This window comes from Oryza glaberrima, chromosome 7 (genome assembly GCF_000147395.1).
Source record: "Oryza glaberrima chromosome 7, OglaRS2, whole genome shotgun sequence".
NCBI lineage: Eukaryota > Viridiplantae > Streptophyta > Magnoliopsida > Poales > Poaceae > Oryza > Oryza glaberrima.
Window position 1 is genome coordinate 6,471,725 of NC_068332.1, and position 23,178 is coordinate 6,494,902.

General features: G+C 47.1%; 2 pseudogenes; one reads left to right on the forward strand and one right to left on the reverse strand.

Annotated features, from left to right (window-relative positions):
- Window positions 1-1,469: 1,469 nt before the first annotated feature.
- On the reverse strand, window positions 1,470-3,529 carry LOC127780722 (ent-isokaurene C2/C3-hydroxylase-like; annotated as a pseudogene).
- Window positions 3,530-5,892: 2,363 nt separating this feature from the next.
- Window positions 5,893-20,680, forward strand: LOC127779354 (ent-cassadiene hydroxylase-like; annotated as a pseudogene).
- The last annotated feature ends 2,498 nt before the right edge of the window (window positions 20,681-23,178 follow it).

Here is a 23,178-nt window from a genome sequence, read left to right on the forward strand (position 1 = left end):
AGTGACAATGGCCGACGGCGCAGGGCGTGATCGCTCTGGCCTCGGCCCGAGGAAGAGGAGGAAGACGTGCGCTCGGAGTCCCCTTCCGTTCCTAGCGCGCACCGGCTCCTGCACACGCGACGGCGGAAGGCGACGGCAAGCAGGGCACGGGCGAGGCGGCAATGGCGTGGCGGCTTGGAGTGGAACAGGGAGGGAATTGGTTTGGGGAGGGGCTCGGGCTTTTATGGGCGGCTATGTCGGTTAGGGAACCGACCTCGGAGCAGTACTGGGGCGAGAGAGCTTCGAGGGGAAGGGATGGGTTCACGGGTGCGGTCAAACGCGGGTGATGGCTTGGCGTCAAGTGCTCCTCCCTGTCCATGGCGTTGGAACCGAGCGGGAGAAACAGAGGCCGGGCCGAGAGAGGAAAGGGGAAAACGGAGGGGAGAAAGGGAGCTCGAGCCATGCCGATTTGGGGGAGAGAGGGATGGAAGCGGGAGGCGCTGCCTCAGGGTTTTGGACGGATGCGAGCGGCGCGGCTCGGCCACGTGCGCTGGCTTGCGGGGCAGGCCGCGGCGCAGCGCGGCAGGGCGCGGGGCCGGACGGCGCAAGCACGGGCAGCAGGCGGCTGACGACGGCGGCGACCGCGTGGGCGCGCGCGCGAAGCAACTGCGCGTGGGTTTGAATTTGCGGGCGGGGAGCTCGCTGGGGATGGAGCGGGGAGAGAGAGCGAGAGAACGAGAGAGGGGGAGAGCGCTTGGCTCGGCGCACGCGCACGTGCGCGTGCGGCGCATGGGCAGAGCGAGGGAGAGAGAGAGGGAGCTGAGGGGGGAGAGCGGGCCGACAGAGGGAGAATCGGCCCACCAAACGAAAGGGAGGCATAATAGACTTTTGCGGATGAATTTGATTTGGGAAGGATTTGGATTCGGGATTTGAATTTGACGATAGATCGGGGATTTTGAGATCCGGAATGGCACAGAGACTTGACAACACTCAAAGAACAAATTTCGCAATTAGGGTTTTTAAGAATTTAATTTTCCCGCTAGGCGCCACGATGGAACGGGAGCTACAGATCCTTATGTACTTTTATGGCGCACCTAATACATATATTTCTGCTTAGGTAGAATGATCTCATTATTTAATAGTACATAAATAGGTTGTAAGTAGGTTCACTATATGCTTTTCTTCTTAGGTACATACTCCCTCCGTCCCAAAAAAAGACAAATCATGGATTTCCGTGTCCAACTTTGACTGTCCGTCTTATATGAAATTTTTTTATAATTCGTATTTTCATTGTTGTTAGATGATAAAACATGATTAATAATTTATGCGTGACTTGTCTTTTTAATCTTTTTCATAATTTTTTCAAATAAGACGGACGGTCAAACGTTGGGTACGGAAAGCAGGGTTTGTCTTTTTTTCATACGGAGGGAGTAACTTATTTTGAAATCCCGAAGACCCATATTTTTGATAGCACATTTGATACAGTAGCATTATGCGCAGCTTGAAGCAATGTGAGTAATTGGACAGGCATTTATGTCAGTGCGCTTAGCAGCAATGAGTCCACGTGCCTCACGGATATCAAGATCCTTGTTGAACATTCCATTGGGCAGCTTCTAGTCAAAATGGTAGAGAAGGTTAGCCAAGGCAACCTCTGCGTTGGTAAGCCCAAGATTTATACCAGGACATATTCTGCGACCAGAGCCGAATGGAAGAAACTCAAAGTTATTCCCTTTGTATTCTATATCGTTGTTTTCGAACCTCTCTGGCTTGAACTCCTCTGCATCCTCCTAGTACTTACTATCCTTGCATATGGACCACACGTTCACAAATACAGCTGTACCCTTAGGTACGTCATAACCCATGATCTTACATGTTTCACAGCATTTGCGAGGGATCAAGAAGGGCGTAGGGCAATGAAGTCTCAGTGACTCCTTTATTACCATCTACAAATAGCTCAGCTGGGCAATGTCAACTTCAGTTATGGTGTCTTTCCCTGGAAAGGCATGTCTCATCTTAGCTTGTGCCTTTGACATTATTCTTGGGGATCGGATGAGCTCTGCCAATGTCCAGGTAAGTGTTGTTGAAGATGTCTCGCTGCCCCCAGCAAAAATATCCTGGAATGATTATTAATTATTACTCCCTCTGTTTCATAATGTAAGACTTTCTAGTATTGTTCGTATTTATATAGATGTTAATAAATCTAGACACGCATATATGTTTAGATTTATTAACACCTATATGAATATGAGTAATGCTAGAATGACTTACATTATGAAACAGAGGAAGTAATCAAGTGTGTATGCAAGCTATAAATATGGCATATATAAAGAGGCATGGAGAGAGAGAGAGAGTGATGTGAGGGAAATCTTTTATTTTTTAGACCTTTTAATGTTTTAATTTTATCAATAGATCATTCACAAAAATATTTTCAAGAAATAAAAGTTTTGGCAACGCCAACTGATGGCAGGGTGGTTTGGCCGTGCCAGCCACGGTGGCATTGCAAGCAGCTGCCACACCACCTGCGCTTGTTGTGACAGAGTTATTTGGCTACAGAAAGTTCATTTCTTAAAAGTACTTTTGGGAATGGTATATTAATTAAATTAAAACAGTATAAAAGGTCTAGAAAATAGAAAAAAAATCGATGTGAGGCAGGCTTGCATTGCATATGTACGTACCATCAAAAGCACGAGGATAACTTCATTAGTAACAGGAAGCGGCGAAGTGCCTTCCTTCTGGAGCCTGAGCAAGACGTCGAGAGAGCATGACTTGCTGTCCGCTGCCGCCTGATCGGCGGCGACGTTGCCGCTCATCAAGTCCTCTTTGATTTGGTCCTTGTGTTCCTGGATGATCTGCTCTATGATGCGCTCCATCTTCTTGCGGTTCGCCAGCGCCTTGCGCGGCACCGTGGCGACCATAGACGCGAGCTTGGAGGACGGGAAGAGGTCGGCGACGCTGAGCCCCGACGTCTCGCGCGCCATGGCGTGCAGGGCCTCCAGGTACTCCTCGCTGTACCTGCACCGGCTCCCCACGGAGCACCGGAGCACGATGTCGTTGATGAGCCTGGCCCCCATCTCGGTGAGGTTCACGGCGGTGCCGGCCGACACATCGGCGACGAGCCGCGCCACCTCCTCCCGCCGGATGCGGCGGAACGAGCGCACCCGCGCCGTGGTGAGCAGCTCCTGCGTCATCATCTTGCGGAGGTGGCGCCACCGCTCGCCGTAGGGCCCCATCACGATGTCCCTGCCTCCGAAGCTGAACGCCGCCGTGGTGCTGGTCATGTGGCGGTCGGCGAACGCCAGGTCCTGGCTCCGGAGGATCTCCTGCGCCGCCTCCGGCGACGACGCCACCAGCAGCGCCACCTCGCCGAAATACAGCTGCATCACGGGGCCGTGCCTCCGGCGATCAGCGGCAGCGTCCATGGCCCCGGCGGCAGCTTGAGCTTCGCCTTCGACGACGGCTTTGAGTTCGTGGCATATGATATCAGCTTCGACAACAACACCAACACAAGGAGGGATGCCCCCGCACCGACCACTATCTTATTGTCCTCCATCGATCTCCGTACGTCGTCCTTGTTATGCTACTAGTAGCTGTAGCTTGTACTATAGCTTGTGTGTAATGCTATATATAAGCTTTGATATATGCAGATGCTAGTACTACAGCATGTGTGTGCTATATATAGCACTGGCATGTGCAGTTGTGTACTGGGTGTTCTAACTTCAAAGTCAATAGAGTTGTGTATTAGTCGTGCCACTATACTTCAAAGGTGTATTTTTTTAATCAAAACCTCCTATGTCATCGTTGCTTACATAATTCCTTTTCTAAGTTAGTACTACTTTGCTTTATAATATGGAAATTGCTAACCCTCTTAAAGATCCATCCCTAAATGGATTGCAGATTTTGGGCCGCCCGATGTGCTTGGTAACCTCCTCTTGGTCTTCTCTATCACCATACACAACCCAAACTCTGACAGAAGACCTAGGTGGACATGGGCAAGTCTTGGTGATAAAACTAGAGTTATGGGGATGAAGGAGGGCAGTTGGCTAGTGTTATCAAAGGGTGCTTGTGTTAGAAAGTGAGGACTGGTGGTGGCGGATCTGATAGGGTAGAGCCACCAAAAACGAAGAAGACTAGCCAGGGGGAGAAGGCTGCCCAGCACCATTGGCGCATTCCAGGCTACTAGCGACGCCAAGTGGCAGTGAAGAGTAGGAAAGCAAGTCGAGAAGGCATTAAGAGGTGTCAGGGTCTAGCGCTTGTGCAGTGGCGGAGTCAGAAAAAGAAAGAATGATATTAGGCTAATTAGTATTTTTACCATTATATATGGCATCTGATCACAAATCTGAGGAACACGGTTCTATTATTTGGCTTATTCGTGGATTAAGCCAAATTGTATATTTGCAAACAATAAGCAATTTTTATATACGTGTTCTTAGCGATCTAAAAGCAAAGATTAAAAAATAAACTTCAATGAAAAAAACTCCAAAATCAGCTTAAAATTTAAGGTTGAAAATTCAAATTTTGGCTGATAAGTATAAACATAAGCGAAAAGATGAGGCCATCAAACGGACCGCATCCTCGCACTGCATGTATTCTGTGGCTGCACAGAAATTAAAGTAAACTATTATACCAAAAGAGTCAATACGGCTAGGCTGCATAACTGAATTTTCTCGGCTCGTGTTGGAAATGCATGCAAACATGGTAACTGGTAAGAAAAATGACAGCTCGAACATTTGTTTAATTCTTCAGGTGCTTGACCAACAAAGTTTTCTGAATGCGCGTCGATCGGCTTGGCGTGGATCTTTGATCCTACCTATCACGAAGGTTGAAATTATTACTCCATGCGAGCTTGCTGTCTTGACATTTTCCAACTCAAACTTTTGTCTTTTCTATGTTTATTATTTCTGTAGTTTTTAGTGACAGATATTTCGTTTTACAATGGAAATCTTAATATGTATTGATGACGACAGACATTAAAATAAGTCATCATTCATAGTTTAAACTCAATCAATCATTCATATTTCCTCGAAGGCGGCGCGGAGGCTGCCGACGAGCGCGTCGAGGCTGCCCCACGCCTGACGGAGCAGGCACGGGCACGGCGCCGGCGGCGAGGGGTTGCTCCGCTGGCCGCCGTCCTCGCCATCTGAGAGAGAAAAGAGAGAGAAGAGAGGAATGAAGAGAGAGATAGGAGATAGAACTTACATGTGGGCCCAAGGGCATTTTTGACATTTCACGCGATTTCTCTCTCCTCCCCAACCGGAAAGTATTATTTTAATCGACATGGTGTCCACTGGCAAATTACCACGTTTATGGAGTGTTTTCCCCTAAAAGTGAGTTTGGGTAGTGTCCTAGGGCTGAAACCACATATAACAAGTGTCATGTAGCAAAATTTGCCAAATTGGAATGGTAGTTGAGGATAAAATAGGAAGAAATTTGAATGATAAGTGATTAATAAAACCATTAGTACTATATTGTGACAACTATTTTGGAACAAATTTAAATCCTAGAAATACAATTATTATGAGACAGGGGTAATACTTATTTGAATTTCAGGATTGATGGAATGAGTATTTCCTAGCCACCTACTCCTATATATGTGTGCTCCTACAGTCAACCTCTTTTACTCCTTTAATTTTAAAATGCAAAAATATAAAATTGGATTAGATATTTCTTAGATTACAAATCTGGATATACATTCTAGATACAAATCTTAGATTACAAATCTGGATATACGTTTTGTCCAAATTCGTAATACTAGTTTGTATCCTATATATATATATATATATAGTTTTAGGTGGTTATATTTTGAAACGGAGATAGCAACGTTGTGGCACAGGCAGACTATATACCTACACGAGCAGAGCTATTTGTAGTACACATATTTCCCTACGCAGTACATCTGGAACGTACACAGACATCATGGCACTGCTCGCCGTTGGCCAAGCACGCTGCCACAGGCACAGGCTGCCGGTGATTTCATGTGCCGCAACCACGAAGCCGGCGAGGCTGAACCTGCCGCCGGGGCCAAGCACGCTGCCGCTGATCGGCAGCATCCACCACCTGGTGTCCACCTGGTGTCGCCGACGGGGCGGCGGGAAGCCGACGGGGCGCGACTCGAAGTGTAGCATATATGTGTGCATGCCTATTATACAAGTTTAGGCAAAAATAGATAAAAAAATTCAGGTGAATAATAATTAATTACAAAAATATATCATTTCAGGACATTTTTGTGGGTGGCAGCGATACATCGTCAACAACACTGACCTGGACAATGGCAGAGCTCATCAGGTCGCCGAGAGTAATGGCGAAGGTACAAGCCGAGCTACGTCAAGCCTTTCAAGGAAAGAGCACTATCACTGAAGACGATCTTGGAAAATTGAGCTATTTCAAGATGGTAATAAAGGATTCCTTGAGACTACATTGCCCGGCGCCCTTCTTGATCCCTCGGAAATGCCGTGAGACAAGCAAGATCATGGGTTACGATGTATCTAAGGGTACATCGGTATTTGTGAATGTGTGGGTAGGGGTGAAAACGGTACGGAAACGGACGGAAACAACCTTTATCGTTTTCGTTTTCATATTTTTTTCGGAATCGGAATCGGAATCGAAAACCCCGGAAATGAAAACGGAAATGAATATTATCGAAACCGAAAACGGAGCGAAAATGAACCGGCGCGGATATGGTAACGAAAATTTATCGGAATACAAAAACCCCTCAAACTGAGCTTCAAAATTTTGTCAAGTCCAATTCTCAAGTCTCAACAGTCAACAATTCATCATAAAACACAATTATATGAAATCGTCTCAACAGCAAAATATATTCTTCTATAACTTCATATAATTTGCATAATAAATATTTAAAAAAAATTACAGCAAAACACCCTTGTATAAGATATATAGTATACACTATTATTCAGTGCTATACTGCTAACCTGCTATGAGCTATCACTCCATCATCAGTACATAGTTCATCAATTGTTTCGGTCACCACAGAACAGCAACACACATCAATCCATCAGTACAGTACTTGGTTCAATCACAAAACAGCTACTTGCATTTGATGATTCCATCATAAATCTGCAGCACAAAAGAAATCAAATCAATGGTTTAGGCTCGTCGGCTCGTCGCTGGGCTGCTGGCTGCTGCCGCTGGGCTGTTGGCTACTGCCGCTGGGCTGCTGGCTGCTGCGACTGCGAGGCGAGGCGTCGTCGGCTCCTTGGTGTGGCTGTGGCATCGTCATCAGTGGTGGTAGCGGCAGTGAAACGGCAGGACGGCGCCGCGGCCGCGAGACGGCGCTGCGAAACGGCGGGTCAGCGTCGCGAGATGGCGGCGGTACGAGATGGCGTAGACGGTGGGGGCGAGGTCGCAAGGAGCCGAGGACGGCAGACCAGCGGTGGCGCGGGCGCCGGGCGGTGGGCGCTAGTGATGGGCGGAGCGCGATGCTCCGCCGCCGGCTCGCGGTCTCGCAAAGTCGCGATGCCGTGTGGCTGTCTCTCTTCTCTAGGGTTAGCCACTATTTGGGTAGATGCCGCGATTTGGGTTGGGCTGAAAACTTGGGGACGAGTTATATACTATTGATTCTTTGGGCCTTTTTAACTTCGGAAATTCCGATAATTTTTCAGGAATTTTTCCGACCGATTCCGAGTTCCGACGGAAACTGCTATTATCATATTCGATTCCGTTTCCGAGAAATTCCGAAAAAATTCCGACCGGCTGATTCCGTTTCCGAAAACAGGCTTGGAATCCGGAAAGTTTCCGTACCGTTTTTACCCCTATATGTGGGCAATTTGCAGGGATAGTAACTATTGGGAGAATGCCGAGGAATTCATGTCAGAGAGGTTCGAAAACAACAATATAGAATTCAAAGGGAATAACTTTGAGTTTCTTCCATTTGGCTCTGGACGCAGGATATGTCCCGGCATAAATCTTGGGCTGGCCAACATAGAGCTTGCCTTGGCTAACCTCCTTTATCATTTCGATTGGAAGTTGCCGAATGGAATGTTGCACAAGGATCTTAGATATGCGGGAGGCACCTGAACTTCTTGCTGCTAAACACACTAGTCTGAATGTGTGTCCAGTTAGTAAGATTGCTTCAAGGTGTGCATAAGTTCCAGTGTAATTAGAGGTACTATAAGAGATGGGGTCTTCGTAATTTTTAAACAACTTATGTACCTATTTTAGAAAGGCATAGCAAGCCTACTTATATACTGACTAGTAGCATGTCCGTGCTAACGCTACGGTAATATTTATATTAAGCAACCAAAAGACAATATATAAAATGAGATTAATTTTAAGAAATAAAAAATGCCAGATCAAGAGAAGTATAACACCAGCATTCAAATCCAAGTTTTCTTTGCTACTCTTATATACATAATGAAATTTTTCATCTCGCAGCGGTCATGGTTCCTTGGCGACGCGGATTGACTAAATAATAAGAGATCATCGGATGGCGACCAGCATTCGGCGAAGCATTCCCGACCCCCGATACGCACGAAATCGTGGTATGGATCTTGTGGAGAATATGGATATCCCATATCTACATGACAGTTATAATTTAGTCGGATATACGGTACCAAATATAGATAGAATATCTTTATGAAGACTCGGGTTAGTTTTTTACTTGTATGTCAAGGAAATACTCGAGATCTTAGTCGGTTACGATTGTATTTTATCTATAATCCCATATTCCGTTAGGATATGGGCTATATTTTGTAAAGCGGACTCCTTCCCCTATATAAGGAGGGTACGTGTGCCTCTCAGGGCGCGATTCTTTTTTCCAATTTATACAATCAATAACGTACTCGGCGGAATCATCCCCGGACAGGAGTAGGGTATTACTTCTTGAATAAGAAGGCCTGAACCTGTATAAAATTCCTTGTCTCCAAACCCATCCACTTTCCTAGCCTGATAGCCACCCCCTTTTATTATTGCCGAAATCTTGTTTCGACAGTTGGCGCACCAGGTAGGGGCAGCGTCAAGTTTTTGCCAACTAAGTGCGATGGGTTCCGTTTCTGGCATCGACAACTTCGACTTCCCTCCCGGGCAGGCGTTCCGGTTCGGCAGCCTCAACTTCATCATCAACGACTTCGGCAAGATCTCTCTCCTTGACTCAGATTCGAACCAGTCGGGGAGAGACTAGGTCCCCGTGCCGTTCGGTATTCCGAACTCGGCCGAGGCCTACTCCAAGATCATATCTTCCGAGTCGGCTTCAAACCACTCGGACGAGATCCAATCTACTCCTCCGCGACCAGATCAAGACGACGGGTCCTATCCTTCAATCTTGATGAAACTTCCTGATGACCTTGCCGCCGTCTTCACAGCCAAAACATCTCCCACTCGGAGATCTAGGCGAGCTCCGGCATCGGCCCCGATCCAGTCTAGATCCAGGAAGGTTGGCGTTATACTCCAACCTCTTGGGACAGTCTCGACGGAAGAGTTGGATGGCTACCTCAGCTCCCCCGGCGTCAGTTCTCGACCAACCGAGATCCTCGACTACGACGACTTCGGCTACCACTATAACCACGGCGACCTCGACAACTTCGATGACAGCTATGAGGATAACTACACGCCCCTTTTCTTCGGCGTATTCATGGCTGACAACGAAACGGAGGAACAGTGCCGAGCCCGAGAAGCAGACCAAGATTGCGCATGGCAAGAAGCTGAACGTCGCCGACTGGAGGAAGAGCGACAGCGACAGGAGCGAGAACGACTACAGCGTGGGCAACAAGATCGCGAACGGATTGCAAAGGAGGCTGAAGATCGACGGCAACGCGCCTTGGAATCCGGGCGGCGAGCGAGAGAACTCATTGGGCAACAAGACATCGACGGAACAGCGGTCTTTCGCACCCCCCAGTAGAACGCGATTGCAGCAATCACTCTCCTCGACACCTTCCTCAAGGAAGACGCACTCAACCAAGCTGATCATGTTGTCAACATCTTGAACTAGACAAAGACCATGATCGCTGCCTCGGTTCCAGCCAACTCCGCAAGCACCCGCACCCCGACTGGTAGCCGAGTCCCTCATCTTCGATCTTAAGACTATCACCAGCCAAGCCTCAGCATTGCCGGCGCCGGATCTAGTTGCAGGAGCAGAGGACATGATGAATGGTCTGTTCGTTCGCCTCCCGAACGATATAGGGAGCGTCGAGTTGAACGACCACACTCCCCACATCGAAGGCGCCCCATCGATCTTCGCGACACCATCAACCAGCGCCGCGCAGCAAGAGGCCACCATTCACCAGATCGTTACGACGACGATGTGGACGGAGTTGCTGCCTTCACAAGCGATCTGCGTCGAGTGGATTGGCCAGCCGGCTTTAAGCCGTCTAGAATCGAGAAATATGACGGCACCACCAACCCTGGGTCTTGGCTCACCGTCTATGGTCTCGCAATCCGCGCAGCAGGAGGAGACAGCATGGCCATGGCAAACTATCTGCCTGTGGCTCTAGCGGATTCCGCCCGATCCTGGCTCCACGGACTACCCCGTGGCATGATCGGATCATGGGCAGAACTTCATGATCACTTCATCGCCAACTTCTAGGGCACCTTTGAACGCCCCGGTATACAGTTTGATCTCTACAACGTCGTTAAGAAGTCTAGAGAATCCCTTCGAGATTACTTCCGGCGCTTCTCCGAGCAACGCTACAAGATCTCCGACATCACCGACGACGTCATCATTGCCGCCTTTACTAAAGGCATTCGCCACGAGGACCTAGTCGACAAGTTCGGACGCAAACCTCCCAAGACGGTCAAGCAGATGTTTGAAAAAGCAAACGAGTATGCCAAAGCCGAAGATGCTATTACGGCGTCCAAGCAGTCGGGCACCACTTGGAAGCCAAAGAATGACACGCCGACCGCAGGAGGGAGTGGAAGTAACAACCGCAAGGATCGCAAGCGTAAGCCCAAAGAACTTGTGGCAACAACCTCTCCATCTTCCCGACAACGTCCCCGCGTCAACACATTCGACAAGATAATGAACTCCCAATGTCCGCATCATTCTAACTCTAACCACGTGGCCAAAGACTGCTTCGTCTACAAACAATTTACGGAGCAATATATCAAGAATGCACGTAAGCCTTCAGACGGAGAGCAAGGAACATCAAAGAAGAAAGACGATGAAGACGATGCCCCGACTGGTTTTCAAGATCATCGCAAAGAACTCAATCACATCTTCGGCGGACCTCTGGCTTATGAATCTAAGAGAAAGCAGAAGCTAATAGAACAGGAGATCAATGCGGTTCAGCCCAACACGCCCCAATACCTTCGGTGGTCAGAAATAGCAATCAAGTTTGACCGCTTGGATCATCCCGACAGAGTGGTCCACCCGGGGCGGTACCCCCTAGTACTAGACCCAGTGGTTCGCAATGTCAAGCTCCGAAGAACTCTCATCGATGGTGGCAGTGCACTCAACATCCTTTTCGCTAAGACCCTGGACGATATGCAGATTCCTCGCACGGAATTAAAGCCGAGTAATGCACCCTTCCACGGTGTTATCCCAGGATTATCAGCTACTCCACTCGGCCAGATCACTCTTCCGGTCACTTTCGGCACTCGGGAGAATTTTCGCACAGAAAATGTTTGTTTCGAAGTCGCTGATTTCGAGACAGCGTACCATGCTATACTTGGACGACCGGCCCTAGCCAAATTCATGGCCGTCCCACACTACACCTACATGATGATGAAGATGCCTGGTCCTCGAGGAGTCATATCACTACGAAGCGACATCAAGCAAGCCGTCATATGTGACAAAGAAAGTTGCGAGATGGCCCAGACCCGCGAGATTACACTCGACCGAGAAGAGATCCGACTGGCTGCGACCATGGCAAGCGAAGGAGAAGTGCCCGCAACCAAGATGCTCAAAAGCGGAGAAAGCAATGCTAAGACGAAAAAGACTCCCTTAGATCCCTCTGATCCTGATAAGACTACTGTAATAAGCGCTGAGTTAGATTGTAAATAGGAAAGCGCGCTCATCACCTTTCTTCAAAATAATAAAGATATCTTTGCATGGAAACCATCCGATATGCCTGGTATTCCTAGAGAGGTGATTGAGCACTCTTTACATGTTAAGGAAGACGCCAAACCCATCAAGCAACGACTCCGCCGTTTTGCATAGGACAGGAAGGATGCGATCAAGGAGGAATTAACCAAGCTGTTAGCAGCGGGCTTCATCAAGGAAGTCCTTCATCCAGACTGGCTGGCTAACCCAGTCCTGGTTCGGAAAAAGACGGGGCAATGGCGCATGTGTTTTGATTACACCAACCTCAACAAGTCTTGCCCCAAAAACCCTTTTGGGTTACCTCGCATTGACCAGGTGGTTGACTCAACGGCCGGCTGCGAGATACTCAGTTTTTTGGACTGCTACTCGGGATATCATCAGATCCGACTGAAAGAATCCGACTGCTTGAAGACCTCGTTTATTACACACTTCGGGGCCTACTGCTACATCACCATGCCTTTTGGATTGAAGAACGCAGGAGCAACCTATCAAAGCATGATTCAGAGATGTTTCTCGACTCAGATCGGCCGCAATGTTGAAGCTTATGTTGATGATGTAGTCGTCAAGACCAAGCAGAAGGATGACCTAATCACAGATTTAGAGGAAACTTTTACAAGCATTCGTGCTTTCAAGATGAAACTAAACCCTAAAAAGTGCATCTTCGGAGTACCGTCAGGGAAGTTGCTCGGATTTATGGTATCTTAAAGAGGCATACAGGCAAACCCGGAGAAAATCAACGCCATCCTCAACATGAAATCGCCAAGCTACCAAAAAGACGTCCAAAAGCTGACTGGTTGCATGGCGGCGCTCAGCCGGTTCGTCTCACGACTCGGCGAGCGAGGGATGCCCTTTTTCAAGCTGCTGAAGAAGACTGACAATTTTCAGTGGGGACCCGAAGCACAAAAAGCCTTTGAAGACTTCAAGAAACTTCTCACCACTCCACCAGTTTTGGCCTCGCCGCATCCACAAGAGCCGCTACTGTTATATGTGTCGGCGACCTCCCAGGTTGTGAGCACGGTCCTGGTTGTTGAGCGTGAAGAGGAAGGCCATATTCAAAAAGTCCAACGACCAATTATTTTGTCAGCGAGGTTTTAGCCAACTCCAAGACAAGGTATCCTCAGGTTCAAAAGTTATTATATGGTGTCTTAATTACCGTCAGGAAATTATCTCACTACTTTCAAAGTCACTCGGTCACAGTGGTCACATCGTTTCTACTTAGGGATATACTTCATAATCGCGAAGCAAACGGACGGATTGCGAAGTGGGCCTTAGAATTGATGTCTTTGGACATATCGTTCAAACCACGAACTTTGACCAAGTCACAAGCTTTAGCTAATTTCCTTGCCGAGTGGATCGAGTGCCAAGAAGACATGCCAGAGGAAAAGATGGAATATTGGACTATGCATTTTGATGGGTCGAAGAGGCTTACAGGCACTGGAGCTGGGGTTGTTTTAATCTCCCCGACTGGAGAAAGATTGAGCTACGTATTGTGGATACATTTTTCTGCGTCCCATAACGTGGCGGAATACAAGGCACTACTCCATGGATTAAGGATTGCCATCTCTCTAGGCATTCGCCGATTAATTGTCTGAGGGGACTCTCAGTTGGTTGTTAATGAAGTCATGAAAGAGTGGTCCTGTCTAGATGATACTATGACCGCTTATCGACAAGAGGTACGCAAGTTGGAAGACAAATTCGATGGACTCGAGCTCACCCATGTCCTCCGACATAACAATGAGGCAGCCGACAGGCTGGCCAATTTTGGTTCAAAACGGGATGCAGCTCCTTCAGATGTGTTCGTTGAACATCTTTACGAACCAACCGTGCCCAGAAAAGAGACAATTGAAGCCATGGATACTCAAGGCGTAAGCATGATCGAAGCCGACTGGAGAGAACCGTTCATAAAATTTTTGAGCAAACAAGAACTTCCTCAAGACAAAAATGAAGCCGAGCGGATTTCCCAGCGCAGCAAACTTTACATTATTCATGAAACTGATCTGTACAAGAAAAGTCCATCAGGAATACTGCAACACTGTGTGTCTTTGGAAGAAGGAAGACAATTATTGAAGGATATACATTCTGGTATTTGTGGTAACCATGCCGCTACACGGACTATTGTCGGCAAAGCTTATCAGCAAGGTTTTTTCTGGCCTACAGCTGTATCTGATGCTGACAAGGTTGTGCAGACGTGCGAGGGTTGTCAATTTTTTGCCAGACAAATTCACCTACCAGCCCAAAAGTTGCAAACCATCCCATTGTCCTGGCCGTTTGCGGTCTGGGGGCTTGACATGGTCGGCCCGTTTAAAAGGGCAGTCGGGGGTTACACGCATCTCTTTGTGGCTACTGACAAATTCTCCAAATGGATTGAGGCTAAACCGGTCATCACGATTACGGCAGATAAAGCTAGAGATTTTTTCATTAACATTGTGCATCGGTTTGGGGTACCTAATCGGATCATCACTGATAATGGCAGTCAATTCACTGGCGGAGCATTTAAAGACTTTTGTGAAGACTTCGGTATAAAAATTTGCTATGCCTCCGTGGCACACCCCATGAGTAACGGACAAGTCGAGCGTGCTAATGGCATGATACTTCAAGGGATAAAAGCACGAGTTTTTGACCGACTACGTCCCTATGCTGGCAAGTGGGTCAATCAGCTGCCGTCCGTACTTTGGTCTTTACGCACTACTCCCAGTCGGGCTACTGGCCAGTCGCCGTTCTTTTTGGTTTATGGTGCAGAAGCAATGTTGCCAAGTGAAGTGGAATTTGAATCACTACGATTTCGGAACTTCAACGAGGAGCGTTATGAAGAGGGCCGAGTAGACGACATCAATCGATTAGAAGAAGCCCGTGAAGCAGCTTTAATTCAGTCGACTCGGTATTTGCAAGGGTTGCGCCGTTATCATAATCGGAATGTTCGATCGCGAGCCTTTTTAGTCGGCGACCTGCTTCTGAGGAAAATTCAAACGACACAGGATCGGCATAAATTATCTCCCTTATGGGAAGGACCGTTCATAATTGCTGAAGTCACTTGGCCAAGTTCTTATCGACTCAAGCGCGAAGATGGTACTCTCATCAACAATTCTTGGAATATTGAACACCTTCGTCGATTTTATGCTTAGGCATTTCGTTTGTATCTTTCCTCTTTGACTGCTAACCTCAAGTTTTTCCTTGAAGTTTTCAGTCGGGGGGCTACTATGATAATAATAGAGTGTGATTTTTATCAATTCAATTTGCTTACTTGATTTATCATTGCCCTGTTTGGTCTTTCGACTTAGTCAATGAGGACTGAAGGTTTTTAATAGCTTTTGCGGGTTTTAGGCTCAATAAGGCTAGATAAAGGCTTTTAAGAAATCAAAAGCTAAGTATGGAACACCAAGCATAGCATAAATTCATCAATATTGTACAAATTGAGCCTCCATCATCATTAATTGTCAAAATCATTGTTATATCAATCAGTATCAGTTTTTTCATCATCAGACTTATCAGATCCAGTCGGCCGAAGGTCAACTTCTTGGAATCTTTCAACCACATCAGCAGCAATCTTGTCAGCGGCTTTCTGCGCATCGTTAATGAGGTCAAGAGCAGCTTCTTCGCTCGTCCCGTCTGCAAAGCCATTAATGGCATCCATATCAACCCTTGGATAAAGGGATTTGGTCATCGCCAACGCCAGACTTGCTCCCATACTTCCAGCTTCTTTGATGTTCTTGAAATAAGTATCTGGAGCGACTCTCAGCTTGTCGAAGATTTCGGCAGCATCAAGTGTACTCGAACCGGCGTTATTGAAAAACATGGCCTAGATGAGTGGAGTAGCGGCATTAGCGACTTTTTCCCTGGCTCCTTCAAGCTTGTTGATCTTGTCAACTAAGACATCAAACTGTGCTTGAGACTTGATCTTGCGGTCTGCATCAACAGATTCACATTAATGAATCAGCATATAGAAGATAATGGCTTTTGAGGTATTGATTATTGGTACCTTCAACCTCCTTTAAAGCTGAATCTCTCTGTCTTGCCAGCTCTGCCTTGTCATTTTCCAGAGTTTGGATCTGCTTCTCTAGTTGAGATATCTTGGCAGCTTGCACTACATTAACTCCGGTTAATCAAGATTACAGAGATAACAGCACAAATCAGTTGGGCAGAGTTTGCGCGAACCTTTGGATGAGCCACTCAGTTCAAAATTGGATTCCTGGAGCTCAGCAATCTGATCCCTCAGATCGTGTTCATTCTTTCTGGCAAGTTCTCTGGCCTCGTGCAGTTGACTCCTAGTGGTTTCGAGGGTTCCAAGATGAGGAACTAGTTTCTCAAGGGTTGCGGTTTTCGCCTCGTTCCTAAGATGAATCCTCTACAGAGCAGTTTAATCAGCGCTCGAGCCAAACGGCAAACAAGATGGCTGAGGTCAGGCGTCAAGGAACTTACATTTACAATGCGAGTCGCTTGGTTGAGTGCCTTCTTCAGTAGGCAGACTTCTTCATCTTCTTTTTGCCGGTTTATTACAATTCCTTGAGGTTGCAAGTTGTCATCCCACCACTTGACCAGAATGGGAGGGCACGAATCTTCCGCTGCTTGTGTACGGGGATTTTCTTCTTCATCACCAATCATTGGTCCTAATGTACCCACTGACAAAGGTTAGACAATTGATCAGAGTTATTTGGGTCAACATGGTTTCAGACAAAGTGTTTACCCGTAATGATTTCTGGACGAGGACGAGTGGATTCGGATGCCTTTAAAGGAGATCCAGATCTCCGGTCATTGCTGGCATCTTGTCCGCGAGGGTTGTCTGCTTGGGTTTCAACTTCTGGAATCTCTTGGCTTGGCCCTGCGTCCGACTGGTTTCCAGTCGGGGGCTCCTGATTAACTCCGGCTTCGGCTTCAGCCGACTGGTTTCCAGTCGGGGGTTCGTTGCTGGGTTCTACATTGTCACTGGCCCGTAGATTATCACTCAGGAGATCTTTTGCAGTCGGCCTGGTTTCTTTTGAGGAACCCGCCTCCATGTTGGTCGGGTCAGAGTCTTTTCCAAATGGGTCTATATCAGATGGTTTCCTGCAAGTTTGATTGTCAGTACTATTATCGCAATGGGTGCGCATCAATGCAACGGAGATCGTAATATGAGTTGCACCTAGAAGACTTCCTGATCTTTGGCACAGGACGACTGGATGTTTTCTTCCTTGGAGTAGCCTGCTTCGGCAGTTTATTGGTTGCCTCTCGGTCTCCAAGCTTTCTAGCAGTGTCGCCTTCATCGTTACTTAGAACCAGCTTCCTCTTGCGAGAATTTGGCTGGCCGACTGGATCAGGAGCACTTGGTTGAGTTTCAGACCGGATTCTTGGTCCTCCGCTTCCCTGACCAGTTTGGCAGTGAGGTGATTGGTGTTGAGTGATTGGCGGATCCGATTTCATCATAGCAAATTCCTGGGCGTGACATCCTTTATTGTTAACTGATTCAACAAACAGATAAGACCGTATTCTGTGAAAAGTTGAAGTGTTCGGTTACATACCGGTGGAGGAGGATTAAAGGCATTAAATGGCACGACTGGCAGCAAGTGTGAATAGCTGACAACGATAGCATTAGAGAAGATCTTATACATCCTTTCCTTCATGACCTTGAAGTCAAGAGAATCTGGATCTTCACGATTTGGGTCGTGCTTGCCGTCAAATTCGAAGGCTGTGCGAGATCTCTCTTTGATTGGAGCTAACCGACACTTGATAAAGTGCCGTGTGATCTGTTCTCCCTGAAGGCCTTGTTCTTTTAGCTTTATCATGCGCTCCATCAGTTCCACTGCTTGTGCAGCTTCGTCTCCCATTGGCAGTGAGTTCCAAGTATCCCGATAAACTGGAGGAAGACAGGAGTACTCGGGGAGAGCAGGCTCAGGGTTTTGAACATAAAACCAATTTGCATGCCAGCCTTTGTTTCAGGTCTTGAAGGGCATGGAAAAGTATTTTTGGCTTAGCGTTCCCCGGAGTTGGAAACCAGCACCCCCAACAACACGTGGTTTGCTTTTGTTTGGCTGGGGCTTGAGGAAGAAGATGCGGCGGAACAAGGCGAAATGAGGCCTAATGCCCAGAAAAGCTTCGTAGGCATGAATAAAATTGGCGATAAGCACTATGGAGTTTGGATTCAGATGATGCAAGCTAATCCCGTAGAAGTTCAGAATTCCCCGGAAGAACCTTGAGGTTGGAAGAGAAAATCCGCCATAGAAGAAATGAGCAAATACCACGATTTCGTGCGTATCGGGGGTTGGGAATGCTTCGCCGAATGCTGGTCGCCATCCGATGATCTCCTTTGCTGGAAGAACGCCGTGCGCCACCATCTCCTTCAGATTATCTTCCGTCACATCGGAGGGCGCCCGCTGGCTCTCGAAGCTTTCTCTCTGTTCCGCCATGAATGTGGACTGGATGGTTTGATTTGGTCCGAGATACGGCTGGAAAGGGATGGAGAATTGGAGCGGTGGATGCGGGTAGAAATTTTGTGGAGTGTTTGAGGATGGACTGGAGCGGATTGCTGAACCCTAGCTTGGCCGGCGTAGTTTGTACTGTAGCAGGAAATGGGGAAAATGGCGAGAGTCTCGGCGGGGAAGACGAAGAGACGTTTTTCACTTTGGTGATATTAGGGTATCGGGAGTGCTAGCAGGCCTAGGCTGGCACAGTACTTCAGCCCAATTTTATTTCCAGCGTGGCCCATTGTGATCCTTAGGGACTTAGGCACTTTTTGCTTTGGCAATTTGTGCTCACAATGATGTGGTCCAATGCTGTTAAAACCCTTTTTAATGCGGTTTGATAATTCTTTGGAATTAACACGATGCAAACAAAAGGTGCCCGACAGAAAGGTGTTATACCGTTTTTGTAAGCTTTATTAAGCTGTAAAAGCTGTTTGGGTTGATTTGAGATGACTGGTTTACTAATAGTCATTCTTTTAGCATGTTATATGCTTATTTTGGTTATGGTAAGGGTCACAGCCTAGGCTATTAGACTCATTAATTACCGTGATTTTTTATCATGTTTGGTGAATCATTTTAAGAGTTTCTTACTCGGATTCCTATCAAATATGTCTATTTTTGGACCTTTTGAGTGTTTATCACTCGGCCCTTTCAAATTTTTTTATCCTTGATATGTTCAAGGAGTGTTGATAAAACCACTCGGTTCTTGACTACGTGTTTAGTTTTTCAACTAATCACATAGTCGGGGGCTACACCTAATTAGGTGCATCTACTCGATGCACTATGTTTTATTTTCGCCCTTCGCAGTCTTTGATTTTAGCACTCGGCAAACTAGAGCAAGTTGAATTGAAGCACTCGGATTGCTGTTTTTTGTTTCGAGAAGGCTGTTTTGTCAACTGTGAAGGTCTTGGGGGCTACTGTGGAGAATATGGATATCCCATATCTACATGACAATTATAATTTAGTCGGATATACGGTAACAAATATAGATAGAATATCTTTATGAAGACTCGGGTTAGTTTTTTACTTGTATGTTAAGGAAATACCCGAGATCTTAGTCGGTTACGATTGTATTTTATCTATAATCCCATATTCCGTTAGGATATGGGCTGTATTTTGTAAAGCGGACTCCTTCCCCTATATAAGGAGGGTCCGTGTGCCTCTCGGGGCGCGATTCTTTTTTTCAATTTATACAATCAATAACATACTCGGCGGAATCATCCCCGGACAGGAGTAGGGTATTACTTCTTAAATAAGAAGGCCTGAACCTGTATAAAATTCCTTGTCTCCAAACCCATCCACTTTCCTAGCTTGATAGCCACCCCCTTTTATTATTGCCGAAATCTTGTTTCGACACTATATAATGAAATTTTTCATCTCGCAGCGGTCATGGTTCCTTGGCGACGCGGATTGACTAAATAATAAGAAAATGGATGCACAAAGACTAAATGAATCCTTTCCAAGACCAGGTGTTGGCTTATCTGAAACTGAAATCATGTAACCAAGAGATGTGAACTGGAATTATGTCTTCTGTATGCCATTATTAAAAAAAGAAAAGAAAATTGTTGATGTCCAGCTAAACACATATATTGCCAACAGCTGCTGAACATCCATGAAAGCTTTTTCCTCAGACTTTGTGTAATATCAGTATCACAAAGATAAAGATGCATGGGGTTGTAGTGTTATATGGAAAAATACAGCATCAAATCTATTGTAGCTAGATCAGCCACCCTCCTACATGAAAATACACTTTTATATTCGCATGGATGACTTGTACATATTTGAAAGTTTATCTAACCTGCGGAGATATTTCAGGATAGTAAAGTATAGCATTTTTAGATAAACATTCCATGTATTGTGAGATTAGTGTTTCAGTTATCTAATGAAGTCAGAGAGATTCAAACAAAAGACCTGCCACCGGTAGTTGCAAACAGATGTAAAAGGATTATCCGTAAAAGAAAAGGTAGGCAAGTAGTAATTACAGTCACTTTATGATATTCAAATCTACCCAGAAATCTGTAATGACAGAACTATTTCCTAAAAATGATCAGTAGGCTGCATCTGTACACTTTGTAAGTCAATCTCAAATTGTCCTGAGCAATTTATACTTGTTAGACAAATGGTTCATGAGGAATTGAGACACCAACAGCAGACGAATCGCAAACTCAGCATAGCAACAGCAGCAGAGGAGGCCAAACAGTTGTCCATCCCATGCAGTGGAATGAAATACCCACATGAACAACTTTTCCATGTTAATCTATTTTTGTATGTCCTAGTATGAGCGATCACTGTTGTCATTCTTTCAACTCCTAACCAACAAAAAAAAAATATAGAACTGTAGCTAACATAAAAGATCAGGTGATAGAGAAAATAAAAGACTTCCGCTCTCTGCATATATGTTACATTGCAGCATACACCAAAGCACAAATCAGAAAATTCTTACTAAACAGTAAGATTTTCTTGTATGCTTCACTTTTCTAGAGTAAAATATTAGAAGTACGTCAACAAACATCACTAATCCCATGCAGATTTCTGTTTCAAGTAACATGGATATTTTGAATGAATAAGCAGTCAAAATCATATAGGACACATACACAGCTTAACACAGTTCTCTTTTGCCTAAAAGTCCAAAGTAGAAAGAAAGTACACAAACTAAATCAACTTAACTCTCAGATCAGAAAAGTTCCATCTATTACTTAACAGAGTGATAGGTGCACCAAAATTCCATCTATTACTACAATGCTTATGCGCATTTTCACAAGCACGTACAGTGCAAAGGGCTAATACAGTAACCTATTCAGGAGGATATATAGCAGAGCAATGTCTGCTCTGGGTCTCTGTGTTGCTACATTAATTCGACTGCAGCATGTCCACATGGACAATGTCGACGCGTAAATCATTCGTTACCTGGCAATATAGGTAGTGTTTGGTTGCAAGGATGGGATAGGATGGGATGGGATGAACCCACTTTTAGAGGTGTTTGGTTGAGAGGTGAGTGGGATGGGATGGTCCCTGGAGAGGAATATTCCTCTCAGATCCGGGACGAAACGGTCCGCCAAAATCGGCCGGACCAATCCATCCCACTTCGACGGAGAGAACGGTGTCAATTCCCGCAGCCTCCCGCTCGGCTCCGCCGCGGCGCCGCCACGGCCGCTCGTCCCTCCTCCGCCTGCTCCCTCCCCCAGCGCCGCTCCGTCCTCCTCCGGGCAACCGCCGCCGCTCGTCCGCGACCGCCGCTGCCTCGTCCGTGTCCGACCTTCGCCTTCGCGATCGGCCGCCGCCTTGTCCGCGACCGACCGCCGCCGCTCGTCCGCGCCTCACCTCGCCTCTGGGACCGGCCGCCGCTCGCCCGCGCCTCGCCTCGCCTCCGGGACCGGCCGCCGCTTGTCCACGACCGCTGCCTGTCCCTCCTCCACTTGCTCCCTCCCCCGGCGCCGCTCCGTCCTCCTCCGCCTGCTCCCTCCACCTCCGCGACCGCCCCTTCCACATCCGCGACCGCCGCCGCCTCGTCCGCGTCCGACCTCCGCCTCCGCGACCGCCGCCGCCTCGTCCGTGTCCGACCTCCGCCTCCGCGACCAACCGCCGCCTCGTCCGCGACGCCGCCGCTCATCCACGCTCGCCTCGTCTACCTTCGCGACCGTCGCCACTCGTCCGCGACCCGCCTCCGCCTCTCCTCCGCTCGTGCCGACGAGCTCCTTCGTCCCCAATCTCACCGGCAGCCTGGAAGCTAGCCACTGGGAGCAGACGGCCCTAACATCCGTGAAAAATTGTCCATCCCATCCCACCTCAATCCCTTCTACCATACAAAAAAAACTATAACCATTTCATACCATAAACCAAACACACAACTGGAACCATCCCATCCCAAAAAACTGGGATGGGTCTAACCCATTCCACTTGGTCCCCAAACCAAACACACCCTATTCAAGGTGTTTGGGCAGCACCGCAGCAGCAGATCCATTCAAGGTGTGAAGTCATCCGTATACGGTGGCCGGACGTGGTCGCCAGTCATTCTAGGTGTGAACTCATTCGTACAAGCGTGCAGGATCACCGCCGCCAATGTCCCCTCAGAGGATATCCACTCCTAACATCGCCTGACGTGCGGACCGCAGAGTATCAGCCGCCGGGGCGCGAGGAGCCGAGGAGGATCTCCGTTGCCTGGATCATAGGCGGTCACGCGGAGTCGCAGATGATTGACGCCGGCGGTGGCGTGGCTCGAGGTGGCGGTGGCGTGGATCGAGGAGGCGGCTATGGTTGAGGGGAGCGACCGAGAGGAGGGTATGCAAGAGAGAGAGAGAGAGGGGAGAGGGGTGCGTACGGAGGGGAGACGTGGGACGATCTCGAGCCGTTGGATTCGATGATTCTGGATCGTCGGATTTGATGAATGAGGATTGTATAGGAGTGTAGTTGGTGAATTATAGGGTAGAAGATGATGTGTAGTAAAATATATACCATGTGAACCACAAAATTACATCCATTTAAATAACGACATCACTGTACTTGTATATCTGTCCTGCCAAAGATAGAAGCATATAATGATGTTAAATGATGCGTAGGGTTTAGCATATAAGTATGTTAAATGATCTTCACATAAGTATTTTAATGTACTGATGTATAGGGTTTAGCATATAAGTATGTTAAATGATCATCCTCACATCATTTTTATAGTATTTTAATATTTATAATTTCTATAATATTTAACATATTTTCATCCATGTATCCCACAACAAATCCTGAGGTATCACATAGTATACCCAAAAAGCTTGTCCTCTCGCTAGT